Source organism: Schistocerca gregaria, chromosome 3, assembly GCF_023897955.1.
Source record: "Schistocerca gregaria isolate iqSchGreg1 chromosome 3, iqSchGreg1.2, whole genome shotgun sequence".
Taxonomy (NCBI): domain Eukaryota; kingdom Metazoa; phylum Arthropoda; class Insecta; order Orthoptera; family Acrididae; genus Schistocerca; species Schistocerca gregaria.
In genome coordinates, this window is record NC_064922.1 from 66,498,885 (window position 1) to 66,515,961 (window position 17,077).

At 26.4% G+C, this 17,077-nt stretch overlaps 1 pseudogene; it reads right to left on the reverse strand.

Moving 5' to 3' along the window:
* Nucleotides 1-7,663: 7,663 nt before the first annotated feature.
* On the reverse strand, nt 7,664-16,708 carry LOC126354180 (NADH-ubiquinone oxidoreductase chain 5-like; annotated as a pseudogene).
* Between the last annotated feature and the right edge of the window lie 369 nt (nt 16,709-17,077).

Below are 17,077 nucleotides of genomic sequence, written 5' to 3' on the forward strand. Positions count from 1 at the left end.
TTCAGGAAAAAATAAAAGATTCAAATATTTAAAGAAAAAAAAGAAAAAAACCACAAACATTAACAAAAAAAAAAAGAAACGCCCCTATGTATGACCACAACAACTTCTCTATTATATATAATTAAAGATTAATATGGAACATGTATAGCAATAAATGTATTATATTCTTTCTTATTTAATCTTTCTTTTCACTAATAAATAAAGAAAGATTAAATAATATAATAAATATATTTTATACAATTATGTAATTTAATATAATATGTTATTAATATGAATTCTTTTTTTTATATTAAGTTAACTTTCATATATATTAGTTAAATAATCTAATTATAGATAATTTATATAATTATATTATTATAATTAATATAATTATTTATATTAATTATAATATTTTATATTTAAATTAATAATTTTATTTATTATATCCAATTATAATAATATTAAATATTAAATTACATATTATTATATATATTATATTATAATAACCTATTTTAAGCTAAAAACATAAGTAGCTATAATCCTAGGTAAATAATTGCATTAAAATAATCAATTGATAATGGTAAGATGAACTTATAATACTTTAATTTCAATTAAATGTAATATATTAATATAAATTATTTATTATATATATATATAAAAAAAATAAAATGAGCAGGATAAATTAATCCTAATTAAACAAAATAATACATAAAAGAATTTCAAAAAATAACTTTCCATTTATATATTAAATAAATGAAGTGCCTGATTAAAGGGTTACCTTGATAGGGTAAATAAAGTAAATAAAATTACCTTCATAAAAATTACATAAGATAGAATTAAACTACCTCCTTTAGTATCAAAAACTAACGTGCATCATACACCTTAATGTAAAAAGGTAAGCTAAACAAGCTAATGGGTTCATACCCCATTTATAGAGGTATCAATCCTCTCCTTTTTAATGACCAACAACTCTACAAAACTTCTCTTCCTATCAACATTAATGATAGGAACGATCCTGTCCATTTCATCAAATTCCTGATTTGGGGTTTGAATAGGACTTGAGATCAACTTACTTTCATTTATTCCGCTCCTAACAAGAAATAAAAATATAATAATAAATGAATCATCAATTAAATATTTTATTGTCCAAGCAATAGCATCGACAATATTATTATTTTCAATTTTGCTGATTCAAATAAAATATCCCATGGGATGGGAAACAGAATTTATCCCATCAATAATAATTAGATCTAGACTATTATTAAAGATTGGAGCTGCACCTTTCCATTTCTGATTTCCAGAAGTTATAGGAGCATCAAGATGAAATAATTGTTTAACATTAATAACATGACAAAAAATCGCCCCAATAATGGTCTTATCTTATTGTATTCAATTAAGAACTTTTATTTGAACAATTATTATCTTAAGAATTATTATTGGGGCAATAGGAGGTTTAAATCAAACATCCTTACGACAACTTTTAGCATATTCATCAATCAGACATCTAGGTTGAATAATTAGATCATTAACAGTCAGAGAAAACATCTGAGAACTATACTTCATTATTTACTCACTATTAAGATTAATTATAGTTTTATTATTTAAGCAAATAAATTTATTTTTCATAAATCAAATTTATTCAGCCAGAAATATAAAAACCGAAATTAAATTCATAATATTCTTATCTTTATTATCTTTAGGTGGACTACCACCATTCCTTGGATTCTTACCAAAATGAATTGTAATACAATCATTAATAGAAAATAATATAACAACTATTATAACTATTATAGTTGTATTAACTACAATTACACTCTACTACTATATACGTATTAGATTCTCAGCTCTAATTATATCATACACAGAAAATTCGTGATCTATAAAGATAAAGTCCCAAAAATCAAGAATCATTCTTCCTATAACAGTAATAATTTCAACAATAGGATTGATTTCAACATCAACCTTAATTTCATTATACTAAGGACTTAAGTTAATCAAACTAATAACCTTCAAAGTTATAATTAAAAGAATAATCTTTTAGGCCTTAGTAAAATTTTACACCTCTAGAATTGCAGTCTAGAATCATAATTGAATATAAGACCTAAATATGATAAGAGAGAAAACATCTCATAAGTAGATTTACAGTCTACCACCTAAAATTCAGTCATCTTACCGCAAAAATGATTATTCTAAACAAACCATAAGGACATTGGTACTTTATACTTCATATTTGGAGCATGAGCAGGAATAGTAGGAACATCAATAAGAATACTTATTCGTGCTGAACATGGCCAACCCGGATCTCTAATTGGGGATGACCAGATTTATAATGTTATTATTACAGCTCACGCATTCGTAATAATTTTCTTTATAGTAATACCTATTATAATTGGTGGATTTGGTAATTGACTTGTTCCACTAATAATTGGTGCACCAGATATAGCATTTCCACGAATAAATAATATAAGTTTTTGATTACTACCACCTTCACTAACCCTTCTTCTTACATCTTCTATAGTAGATAATGGTGCTGGTACAGGATGAACAGTTTACCCTCCTCTAGCAGGAGCTATTGCACACGGGGGTGCATCTGTAGATCTAGCTATTTTTTCACTGCACTTAGCAGGTGTATCATCTATTCTTGGTGCAGTGAATTTCATTACAACAGCAATTCATATACGATCAGAAAGTATAACTTTAGATCAAACACCTTTATTTGTATGATCTGTAGCTATTACAGCATTACTTCCCCTTCTTTCACTTCCAGTTTTAGCAGGAGCTATTACTATATTATTAACAGATCGAAATTTAAATACATCATTCTTTGACCCTGCAGGAGGGGGTGACCCAATTCTATATCAACATCTATTTTGATTCTTTGGACACCCAGAAGTTTATATTTTAATTCTACCGGGGTTCGGAATTATTTCACATATTGTATGTCAAGAAAGAGGAAAAATTGAATCATTTGGAACATTAGGTATAATTTATGCTATACTATCAATTGGACTAATAGGATTTATTGTATGAGCACATCATATATTTACAGTAGGAATGGATGTTGACACACGAGCATATTTTACATCAGCAACAATAATTATTGCTGTACCTACAGGAATTAAGGTATTTAGATGATTAGCTACATTATATGGAACTAAATTCAAGTTCAATCCACCATTATTATGAGCTCTAGGATTTATTTTCCTATTTACAATTGGTGCATTAACAGGATTAGTATTAGCAAATTCATCACTTGATATTGTATTACATGATACATATTATGTAGTAGCCCACTTTCATTATGTATTATCTATAGGAGCAGTATTTGCAATTATAGGAGGTGTCATTCAATGATATCCACTATTTACAGGATTAACTATAAATAATACATTATTAAAAATCCAATTTACAATTATATTCATTGGAGTAAATTTAACATTCTTTCCTCAACACTTCCTAGCATTAGCAGGAATACCTCGACGATACTCTGACTACCCAGACGCATATACATCATGAAACGTAGTATCAAGAATTGGGTCTACAATTTCTATTGTAGGAATCATTATATTCATTGTAATTATATGAGAAAGAATGATTACAAACCGAGCAATTATATTTAGAGCTAACATAAGAAGATCAACAGAATGACTACAAAATAACCCTCCTGCAGAACATAGTTACTCAGAATTACCATTAATCTCTAGATTCTAATATGGCAGATTAGTGCAGTAGATTTAAGCTCTACAAATAAAGGTTTGACCTTTTATTAGAAAATATTTATTAATGGCAACATGATCAAATTTATCTCTTCAAGATGGAGCTTCACCATTAATGGAGCAATTATCATTCTTTCATGATCATACTATGGTCGTATTATTATTAATTACAGTAATTGTAGGTTATGCCCTAAGTTATATATTATTTATTGCCTATACTAACCGTAATATACTTCATGGACATTTAATTGAAACAATCTGAACAGCTTTACCAGCAATTACATTAATTTTTATTGCCCTTCCATCATTACGACTATTATATTTACTTGATGATTCAGTAGATGCAATAATTACAATTAAAACCATTGGACGACAATGATATTGAAGATATGAATATTCAGACTTCATAGACGTAGAATTTGACACTTATATAACACCAGAACAAGACCTAGAAAATGATGGATTCCGACTACTAGATGTAGATAACCGAACAATCCTACCAATAAATACAGAAGTACGAGTATTAACAAGAGCATCAGATGTTCTACACTCATGAGCAGTTCCTGCATTAGGGGTTAAAATTGATGCAACGCCAGGTCGGTTAAATCAAGGAACATTCACAATAAATCGACCTGGATTATTCTTTGGACAAAGCTCAGAAATCTGTGGAGCAAACCACAGATTTATACCAATTGTAATTGAAAGAACTTCAGTAAATTTATTTATTAAGTGATTATCTAAGATAATTTAAGGAGTTAGTTAAAATAAATAACATTAGAGTGACAATCTAAAGTAACTAAAAAAATTAGTACACCTTGAAATTCATCAGATGACTGAAAGTAAGTAATGGTCTCTTAAACCAAATAATAGTAAATTAACGACTACTTCTGATGGGGAAATTATATCCAAATCCCTCAAATATCCCCTCTTATAAGATTCTCACTATTCATTATATTTTCAGCTACATTAATCTTGTTTAATCAAATAAACTTCTTCTCATTTAAACCTAACCTTATTAAAAGAGCAGAAAAAGGAACACTTGAAATAAAAAACTTAAATTGAAAATGATAACAAATCTATTCTCAACATTTGACCCATCAACTAACATCGTTAATTTATCATTAAATTGAACTAGAACATTTCTAGGACTATTATTAATCCCATCACTATTTTGACTTACACCATCACGAATTAACATTACCTGAAATAAACTAAATTTAACCTTACATAATGAATTTAAAACACTTCTTGGACCAAAATCATTTAATGGAACAACATTCATTTTCATCTCAATTTTTATTATAATATTATTTAACAATTTCATAGGATTATTCCCTTATATTTTTACTAGAACAAGACATTTAGCATTAACATTTGCAATTGCCCTACCTATATGGCTAAGATTTATATTATTTGGATGAATTAACCGTACTAATCATATATTTACACACCTTGTACCACAAGGTACACCGCCTGCATTAATATCATTTATAGTACTAATTGAAACAATTAGTAATGTTATTCGACCAGGTACATTACCAGTACGGTTGGCAGCAAATATAATTGCAGGACACTTATTATTAACCTTATTAGGAAACACAGAACCATCTATAGCAATAAACTTAATCTCATTACTAATTATTGGACAAATACTTCTATTAATTCTAGAATCAGCAGTAGCAATAATTCAAGCCTATGTTTTCTCAATTCTAAGAACTCTATATTCTAGAGAAGTATATTAAACCTATGTTAACAACTCACTCAAACCACCCATTCCACTTAGTAGACTATAGACCTTGACCATTAACAGGAGCAATTGGAGCAATAGTCCTAGTATCAGGACTAGCAAAATGATTCCACCTATTTAATATTAACTTATTCATAATTGGATTTGGAATTACCCTACTAACTATAATTCAATGATGACGAGATGTAGTACGAGAAGGAACATATCAAGGATTACATACAGGACTTGTATCAATTGGATTACGATGAGGAATAATTTGATTTATGGCATCAGAGGTATTATTTTTCGTTTCTTTTTTTTGAGCATTCTTTAGAAGAAGATTAGCACCAACAATTGAACTAGGAATACTATGACCTCCAATAGGAATTCAACCCTTTAACCCTATACAAATTCCATTACTTAATACAGCTATTCTTTTAGCATCATGAGTAACAGTAACATGAGCACATCATAGTTTAATGGAATCTAATCATACTCAAGCACTACAAGGATTATTCTTCACAGTGTTATTAGGACTATACTTTACAATACTTCAAGCATATGAATATTGAGAAGCACCTTTTACCATTGCAGATGCAGTTTATGGATCAACATTCTTTGTTGCAACAGGATTCCATGGTTTACACGTAATTATTGGAACAATCTTTTTATCAACATGTCTACTTCGACACTCAATAAATCAATTTTCACCAAGACATCACTTTGGATTTGAAGCAGCAGCATGATACTGACACTTCGTAGACGTAGTATGATTATTCTTATATATCTCTATTTATTGATGAGGTAGATAATTGTTTTTCTAGTATAAATAGTACATTTGACTTCCAATCAGAAAGCTTGATATAAATCAAGAAAAACAATTCTAATTCTATCAACAAGAGTTTTCATTAGATTTATTATTCCAATAATTGTTATAATCCTGGCAACAACACTATCAAAAAAATTAATTAATGATCGAGAAAAAAGATCACCATTCTAATGTGGGTTTGATCCAAAAAGATCAGCACGAATACCATTCTCAATACGATTCTTCCTAATCGCAGTAATCTTTTTAATTTTTGATGTAGAAATTGCACTAATTCTACCAATTGTAATTATTTTTAAAACTTCAGACATTATAATCTGAACAGTATCAACAATATTTTTTATTCTAGTTCTATTAGGAGGACTATACCATGAATGAAACCAAGGAGCATTACAATGAGCAGAATAAAGGGTTGTAGTTAAATATAACATTTGGGTTGCATTCAAAAAGTATTGATATTATCAATCAACCTTAAATAGAATAAGAAGCGAAATATTGCAGTCAGTTTCGACCTGGAAGATTGGTATGTACTACCCTTATTCTTATTAATTGAAGCCAAAAAGAGGCGTATTACTGTTAATAATATAATTGAACTATAATAGTTCCAATTAAGGAAATGTAAAGCCAATATGAAAGCTGCTAACTTTTTATATTAGCGGTTAAACTCCGTTAACATTTCTAAAATTTATATAGTTTAAATAAAACATTACATTTTCACTGTAAAAATAATATATCTATATTTATAAATACTTAAAAGTAAAAATACTTCCTTAACATCTTCAGTGTCACGCTCTAATTATAAGCTATTTAAGTAAACGAAAAACAATATTACCAAAATAAATATTCAAAAAATAAAAGTTAAAAGATAAATCTTGAAATTAGAATCATATCAACCTTGAATATAACCAATTAAATAAATAAATAATCTATATAAACCTTGACCACCAAGTAATTCACCTCAACCATAATCAAATGACTTAGATGAATAATAACCTATTTTTAAAGGAATATATCTAATAAACTTAGTTGAAAGAAAAGGTATAAATCATATAGAACCAGCAAATCTAACAAAAGAAAGTATACTTAAAGAAAATAAATTATGAGAAAAATCAAAATTAGAAATAAGATAACCTAAATAAGCACCTAAAATAACAACTGTAATAGTTAAAAACTTTAAATAATAAGGTAAAGCAATCACATGAGGAATAGGAAAAATTAATCAAGATAAAAGACTACCACCAAAAGCAGCAACAAACAATAGACCAATTATTCCAAATGAAATATAATAACCCTTATCATCAAAAGAAAATCTAGAATAAAAATTATTATCACCAGATATTGAATAATAAAACAAACGAAAAGAATAAGAAGCAGTTAAACCAGTAGAAAAAAAAGAAAAAACGTTAAACAATTAATTCATCTTAAACAAACCATCTCAAGAATTAAATCCTTTGAATAAAATCCCGCTAAAAAATGTATTCCACACAAAGATAAACTAGAAACATTAAAACAAACTGAAGTTAAAGGTATGAAATTAACAATTGATGCTATAAAACGAATATCCTGAGAATCCTTCAAATTATGAATTATTGAACCTGCACATATAAATAATAATGCCTTAAATAAAGCATGAGCCAATAAATGAAAAAATGCAAGCTTTGGATAACCTATAGCCAAAATTCTTATTATTAAACCAAGTTGTCTTAAAGTAGAAAGAGCAATAATCTTCTTTAAATCAAACTCAAAATTAGCGCCCAATCCAGCCATAAATATAGTTATACAACCAATTAAAAGTAAAAATCAACCACAATTATAAGTATCCAATATTGGTCTAAAACGAATTAATAAATAAACACCAGCAGTAACAAGAGTAGAAGAATGAACTAAAGCAGAAACAGGAGTAGGAGCTGCTATAGCAGCAGGAAGTCATGAAGAGAAAGGAATCTGAGCTCTCTTAGTTATAGCTGCTAAAACAATTAATATAGTAATGAGCTTTATTTCAAAAGAATTAGAAATAAAATCATAATAATAAATATAATTTCAACCACCAAAATTTAACATTCATGCAATAGAAATTAAAATAGCAACATTACCAATACGATTAGAAAGTGCAGTTAATATACCAGCACTATAAGATTTTACATTTTGATAATAAATAACTAAACAATAAGAAACTAAACCTAAACCATCTCAACCTAATAAAATTCTAATTATATTAGGACTAATAATTAAAAAACCTATAGAAAGAATAAATATTAAAACAATAATAATAAAACGATTTATATTCTTTTCACCAGATATATAATCCTCTCTATAATAAATAACCAAAGAAGAAATATATATAACAAAAGATATAAAAATAAGAGATATTCAATCCAAAATTAAAGTTATAACAACTATAGAACCATTTAAATTGAAAAGCTCTCACTCAACAAAAACTCTATAATCAATTATTAAATAATAAATACCTAAAATAAAAGTATAGTTCTCGAAATAAACAAAGAAAAAAAACTCAAAGAACAAATAGAAAATAAATTCACGGCCTAAGATGAAAAACTTCATATCATTGATTCCACAAAACAATATTTTTAATTAAAATACTTAAGCAAACTAAACAAAGAAATATTCACCCTTTAAACAGAGAATATTTAAAGGCAATCAATGTAAAAGTAAAAGATGATATTCACGAAAATAACCAAGAGAACAAGTATAAACACCAGAATAATAATTCCCATGCTGAGAATAAGAATATATATACAAAGTATAAACAGCTCTAAAAAAAGATAAAAAAATCAAAGCAAAGAATCTAAAAGAAGATCAAGATATAATTCTATTTAATAATCTAATTTCACCTACCAAATTTAAAGAAGGAGGAGCAGCTATATTTGATGATCTTAAAAGAAATCATCATAAAGCCATTCTTGGCATCAAATTAATTATACCCTTGTTAATTAATAATCTTCGTCTACCTAAACGTTCATAAATAATATTAGATAAACAAAATAAACCAGAAGAACATAAACCATGACCAACCATTAGAGAAAGAGAACCTACACAACCTCATCAATTCATAGTCATCAATCCACCAATAACCATTCTTATATGAGCAACAGAAGAATATGCAATTAAAGACTTTAAATCAACCTGACGAAAACAAATAAATCTTACAATAACACCCCCAGATAAACCTAAAGACAATCAAAAATAATTAAACTTTAAACCCAAATAAGAAATAACCTTTATAACACGAAAAATACCATAACCACCTAACTTTAATAAAACACCAGCAAGAATTATTCTACCTGAAATAGGGGCCTCTACATGAGCCTTAGGAAGTCATAAATGAACCAAAAACATAGGTATCTTAACTAAAAAAGCCAAAATTATAAATACATAAAACATAAAATAATAAGAACCAAAATCAACCAATAAAGGAAAATATAAAGTATTAGAAAAATCATAAACCTTAAATAAAACTAATAATAAAGGTAATCTAGCAACCAAAGTATAAAAAATTAAATAAACACCAGCCTGCAAACGCTCAGGTTGATAACCCCAACCCAAAATTAAAAGTAAAGTAGGAACTAATCTAGCCTCAAAAAAAATATAAAAAGAAAGAAGACTTAATCTAGCAAATGAACAATAAAGCATAATTATTAAAATCAAAACCATAAAAACAAAAAAATTAGAATGATATGAACTTAAATAAACTGAACCTCTAGCAGTGATTATTAAAGAACAAATCCAAAAACTAAGTAAAATTAAACTAAAAGAAAAATAATCAATACCAAAATAATATCTAATTATATTCAAATCAGCATATGAATAAACACAAATTATAAAAACAAAACCCGACAGAAACATTAAAGAATGAACCAACCATCAACAATTATTTAATAAACAAACAGGGATCAAAAAAATAGTTATAAATAAATACTTTAACATAAAGATAAACCAAAAGAATTAAAAAAATCATTACCATGAGAACGAATTATTGAAACTAAAATAGAAAGACCTAAAGCACCCTCACAAACAGAAAAAACTAAAAAAATAACAGGAAAAAAATAATCATAATCAAACTCAATAAGAAAAACAATAACTAACATAAATAAAGAAATAACAATATATTCTAATCTCAAAAGAACCATTAATAAATGTTTACGTTTAGAAGAAAAAACATAAACACCAGCAAAATAAATCAATAAAGAAGTAAAAATAGAGAATATAAACATTAGTTTTAATAGTTTAAAAAAAACGCCGGTCTTGTAAACCGGAAATAAGTCCAGCCCCCACTTTTAAAACTTCAGAGGTGGAAAAGCTTCCATCATCGGTCTCCAAAACCGGTATTTTAAATAAACTAACCCCTGAAATGATCAAAATAATAATTATATCATTATCAAATGTAATAAATATTAATTTTATTAAATTAAGACACCCAATATCAATAATGCTTTTTATTATCCTTCAAACCTTTCTAGTTGGATTAATAACAGGAACAATAATAGAAAGATATTGATTATCATATATTTTATTTTTAACATTTCTTGGTGGTATACTAGTATTATTTATTTACATTACAAGAATTGCATCAAACGAAATATTTCAGCCTAAATCAATCACTATAATTATTACATTAATAATGTGAGTATTTATCATATTAATATTAATTATTCTAGATATATCTATATTTATAGACTTTTTCAAAAACACCGAAACTATAAATATTGATAATTCAATCAATTATCAAGAAATAACAATATCTTTAGAAAAATTATATAATAGACCAACATTCATTATTACAATTATAATAATAATTTATTTATTTTTGGCACTACTAGCAGTTGTTAAAATCACCAATATTAATCAGGGACCTATTCGTAAAATAAGATAATTACTAATGAATAAACCCTTACGATTAAGACGTCCTTTAATTAAAATTATTAATAACTCTTTAATTGACTTACCTGCCCCAACAAATATTTCATTTTGATGAAATTTTGGATCCCTATTAGGGTTATGTTTGGTAATTCAAATCGTAACTGGACTATTTTTAGCTATACATTATACATCAAATATTGAAATAGCATTCAGTAGTGTAGTACACATCTGCCGAGACGTAAATAATGGTTGAATTATCCGAACCTTACACGCAAATGGAGCATCAATATTTTTTATTTGTATTTACTTACATGTAGGACAGGGAATTTACTATGGATCTTATATATATATACATACCTGAATAATTGGTACAGTGATTTTATTTTTACTTATAGCAACTGCATTTATAGGATATGTCTTACCCTGAGGCCAAATATCTTTTTGAGGTGCAACAGTAATTACTAATTTATTATCAGCAATCCCATACTTAGGAACAGATTTAGTCCAATGAGTATGAGGAGGATTCGCTGTTGATAATGCAACATTAAATCGATTCTTCACATTCCATTTTGTATTACCATTTATTATTGCTGCTATAGCAGCAATTCATTTATTTTTTCTTCACCAAACAGGATCTAATAATCCTCTTGGACTAAATGGAGATATTGAAAAAATTCCATTCCATCCATACTTTACCTTTAAGGATTCTATTACATTTGTAATAATATCATTATTAATTATACTATGTTTAATTAATCCTTACCTATTAGGAGATCCAGATAACTTTGTACCTGCCAACCCATTAGTAACACCAGTTCACATTCAACCAGAATGATATTTCCTATTTGCATATGCAATTCTACGATCTATCCTTGATAAGTTAGGAGGTGTTATTGCATTATTTTATCAATTAGAATCTTAATAATTTTACCATTTTATAATAAAACACCATTCCGAGGCATTCAATTTTACCCTATTAATCAAATTTTATTCTGAATTATAGTAGTTGTTGTATGCTTACTAACGTGAATTGGTAAACGACCTGTTGAAGAACCTTATATTATAACAGGTCAAATCTTAACAATTATTTACTTCACATATTTCTTAATTAATGTCCATGTCGCAAACGCATGAGATAAATTAATTAAGGAATAAAGTTAATTAGCTTAGGAAAAGCATATGTTTTGAAAACATAAAATTAGAAGTTTAACTCTTCTATTAACTTTTCTCAAAAAATTTCACTAAACAAATGAGATAAATAAAATCTTTAAACCAACAAAGAAAATAAAAAAATTCAAAGATAAAGGTAAAAAACTTTTTCAAGCTAAGTACATTAATTTATCATAACGGAACCGTGGTAATGTTCCACGAACCCAAATAAAACCAAAAGATATAATAGCAAGCTTAATAAAAAATATAAAAGAATAAAAATCACCGCCCAAAAAAATTAAAGCCAATAACATTCTTATGAAGACAGTTCTAGTATATTCAGCTAAAAAAATTAAAGTAAAACCACCCGCACCATACTCAATATTAAATCCTGAAACTAACTCAGATTCCCCTTCAGCAAAATCAAAAGGAAAGGAAAAGAAATAATAATAAATCAACAATAAAGCTGATAGTTTATAAAATCAAACATATTAAAACTACCAATTAAAATAATTAAAGACAATAAAATTAAAGCTAAACTAACTTCATAAGAAATTGTTTGAGCAACAGAACGAAGAGAACCTAATAATGAATAATTTGAATTAGAAGATCAACCAGCAATTATAACAGTATAAACACCTAATCTAGTACAACATAAAAAAAATAAAAATCCATAAGAAAAAGAACACATATAAGTTAAATAAGGAAAAATTACTCAAACGGCTAAAGAAATCATTAAATTAAAAACAGGGGAAAAATAATAAAGTAGGTAATTAGATATAATAGGAATTGGCTGCTCCTTACAAATTAACTTAATAGCATCTCTAAATGGCTGAGGAATTCCAACAAAACCTACCTTATTTGGACCCTTTCGAATCTGAATATAACCTAAAACCTTACGCTCTAATAAAGTTAAAAAGGCAACACTAATTAAAACACAAATAACCAATAAAAGAAAATTCAAAATAAATATAAATAAATCATAAAGTATCAATACTATTTGTAGAAAAAATCTACATAAATGAATTCTAAATTCAACACATTAATCTGTCAAAATAGTAAATAAATTAATATTAATCAATATAACAAAAAATATTTTAACCATATGGTCCTTTCGTACTAATATGGATTAACAATCTTAGGATAGAAACCGACCTGGCTCACGCCGGTCTGAACTCAGATCATGTAAGAATTTAAAGGTCGAACAGACCTAATCATTGGGCTCCTGCACCCAAAATTTTTCTTAATCCAACATCGAGGTCGCAATCTGCTTTGTCGATATGAGCTCTCAAAAACAATTACGCTGTTATCCCTAAGGTAACTTAATCTTATGATCATAAATTATGGATCAAAATAACAAACATAAATAAATGATATAATAATGAAGAGTTTATCTATTCTTCATGTCACCCCAACAAAACATCATCATTAAATATAGAAAGACAAACAAAAAACTATATAAAAGTAAAATGTCAAGCTCTATAGGGTCTTCTCGTCCTAAAGAAGAATTTAAGCCTTTTGACTCAAAGGTTAAATTCAAAAATTTATTAAGAAACAGTTGATTTCTCGTCAAGCCATTCATTCCAGCCACTAATTAAGAGACTAATGATTATGCTACCTTTGCACGGTCAAAATACCGCGGCTCTTTAAAAATACGCTCAGTGAGCAGTCCAGACCTCAAAATATAAACAAGAGGACATGTTTTTGATAAACAGGCTGAAATCAATTTTGCCTAGTTCACAAGGTAAAAATTTCATACAAATAAATATACTAATTCTATCATTATTACAAAAATTTTAAAATTAAATTAATAATCTTAATAAAAAACCTAAAATATTTATAAAATCAAAATAAAAAATAATGAACTAAAACGTAATCTTAAAGATAGCTGGTTTAATGCTTACTATTATATTTCTATAAAATAAATTATAGGTTATTAACTTCAAAGCTTATCCCTTAAAGAATAAATAAGTTAATATTTTTACTTAAAAAATTAAATAAAAACAAATAACTTTAAAAAATTAAATTTTTTGTTAAGAAACTAGATATATTGGGAAACGATTAACATCTCATTTCTATAAATATTTTAATAATAATTATGATACATTAACTATAAATTATTTATAAATCAACCCAAATCGAGACAAGTAAAATAAATACTAAAATTTTGATAAACCCTGATACAAAAGGTACAATAAATAAAATCTACTTAAAAAAATTTAAAATAATATTTCATAAAACACTTACATTACCAATAAACTATAATTTAAAAAATCAATTCTATAAATATACTAAGACAAAAATTCAATAAAATTATTTATATTAAATAATTAAATAAACAAAAAATAAATATAATAAAATAAATAATCAAGATATCCTGATTTGCACAGAAAAATTTTCAGTGTAAATGAAACACTTAACTAATAAGTTATATCTTGAAACTCTTCCTAGATACACTTTCCAGTACATCTACTATGTTACGACTTATCTCATCTAAATTGAAGCTACTTTAAAATAAAATAGAATAATCAATAATGAGAGCGACGGGCGATGTGTACACATCTCAGAGCCAATATCAGTTAAATTAAATAAATTAAATTACTATCAAATCCACCTTCATTAACAGTATTTCACTATCAAATCCGTTATAAACAAAAATCTATTGTAACCCACCTCCTCTTAACTATAAGCTGCACCTTGACCTGAAATATTTTATAATTATAAATCTTGAGAATTATAACTCTAAAAAGATTCTCTGATAACGGAGATATACAAACAAATAAATTAAGTAGAGTAAATCGTGTATTATCATTCATGGGGTAGGTTCCTCTGAATGGAATGAGATACCGCCAAATTCTTTGGGTTTAAAGACCTTAACTAATAGTACCCTGGTAAATATAATTAACATTTAAAATAATAGGGTATCTAATCCTAGTTTATTATTTAAATTTCACAGATTCATAAAAAGGGCCACAAATAAATTTTAACATTTCACCTTACAAATTTATATTTCAACCCTAATAATATAAACAACTGTTTTAACCAATAATATTCACTTGTATCAATCGTATAACCGCGGCTGCTGGCACGAATTATGCCGATACTAAATCAATTGCTAAATCCAAAATCACTTGATAATTAAACCAAATTACTGCAAAAAGAACATTTAGTCTAACAAAACTTACATATAAAACAAAGAAAAAGTGAATAAACAAGCAAGTATAAAACTTTTAAAATTAAAAAATAAGAAAATTTTAAATCTATTAATTCAGGAAAAAATAAAAGAATCAAATTTTTAAAGAAAAAAAAGAAAAAAACCACAAACATTAACAAAAAAAAAAGAAACGCCCCTATGTATGACCACAACAACTTCTCTATTATATATAATTAAAGATTAATACAGTTATAATAGTTGTTATATTGTTTTCTATTAATGATTGTATTACAATTCATTTTGGTAAGAATCCAAGGAATGGTGGTAGTCCACCTAAAGATAATAAAGATAAGAATATTATGAATTTAATTTCGGTTTTTATATTTCTGGCTGAATAAATTTGAGATATGAAAAATTAAATTATTTGCTTAAATAATAAAACTATAATTAATCTTAATAGTGAGTAAATAATGAAGTATAGTTCTCAGATGTTTTCTCTGACTGTTAATGATCTAATTATTCAACCTAGATGTCTGATTGATGAATATGCTAAAAGTTGTCGTAAGGATGTTTGATTTAAACCTCCTATTGCCCCAATAATAATTCTTAAGATAATAATTGTTCAAATAAAAGTTCTTAATTGAATACAATAAGATAAGACCATAATGGGGGCGATTTTTTGTCATGTTATTAATGTTAAACAATTATTTCATCTTGATGCTCCTATAACTTCTGGAAATCAGAAATGGAAAGGTGCAGCTCCAATCTTTAATAATAGTCTAGATCTAATTATTATTGATGGGATAAATTCTGTTTCCCATCCCATGGGATATTTTATTTGAATCAGCAAAATTGAAAATAATAATATTGTCGATGCTATTGCTTGGACAATAAAATATTTAATTGATGATTCATTTATTATTATATTTTTATTTCTTGTTAGGAGCGGAATAAATGAAAGTAAGTTGATCTCAAGTCCTATTCAAACCCCAAATCAGGAATTTGATGAAATGGACAGGATCGTTCCTATCATTAATGTTGATAGGAAGAGAAGTTTTGTAGAGTTGTTGGTCATTAAAAAGGAGAGGATTGATACCTCTATAAATGGGGTGTGAACCCATTAGCTTGTTTAGCTTACCTTTTTACATTAAGGTGTATGATGCACGTTAGTTTTTGATACTAAAGGAGGTAGTTTTATTCTATCTTATGTAATTTTAATGAAGGTAATTTTATTTACTTTATTTACCCTATCAAGGTAACCCTTTAATCAGGCACTTCATTTATTTAATATATAAATCGAAAGTTTTTTTTTGAAATTCTTTTATGTATTATTTTGTTTAATTAGGATTAATTTATCCTGCTCATTTTTATATATATATATATATATATATATAATAAATAATTTATATTAATATATTACATGTAATTGAAATTAAAGTATTATAAGTTCATCTTACCATTATCAATTGATTATTTTAATGCAATTATTTACCTAGGATTATAGCTACTTATGTTTTTAGCTTAAAATAGGCAATTATAATATAATATATATAATAATATGTATTGTAATATTTAATATTATTATAATTGGATATAATAAATAAAATTATTAATTAAATTATATAAAAAAATTTAATTAATATAAATAA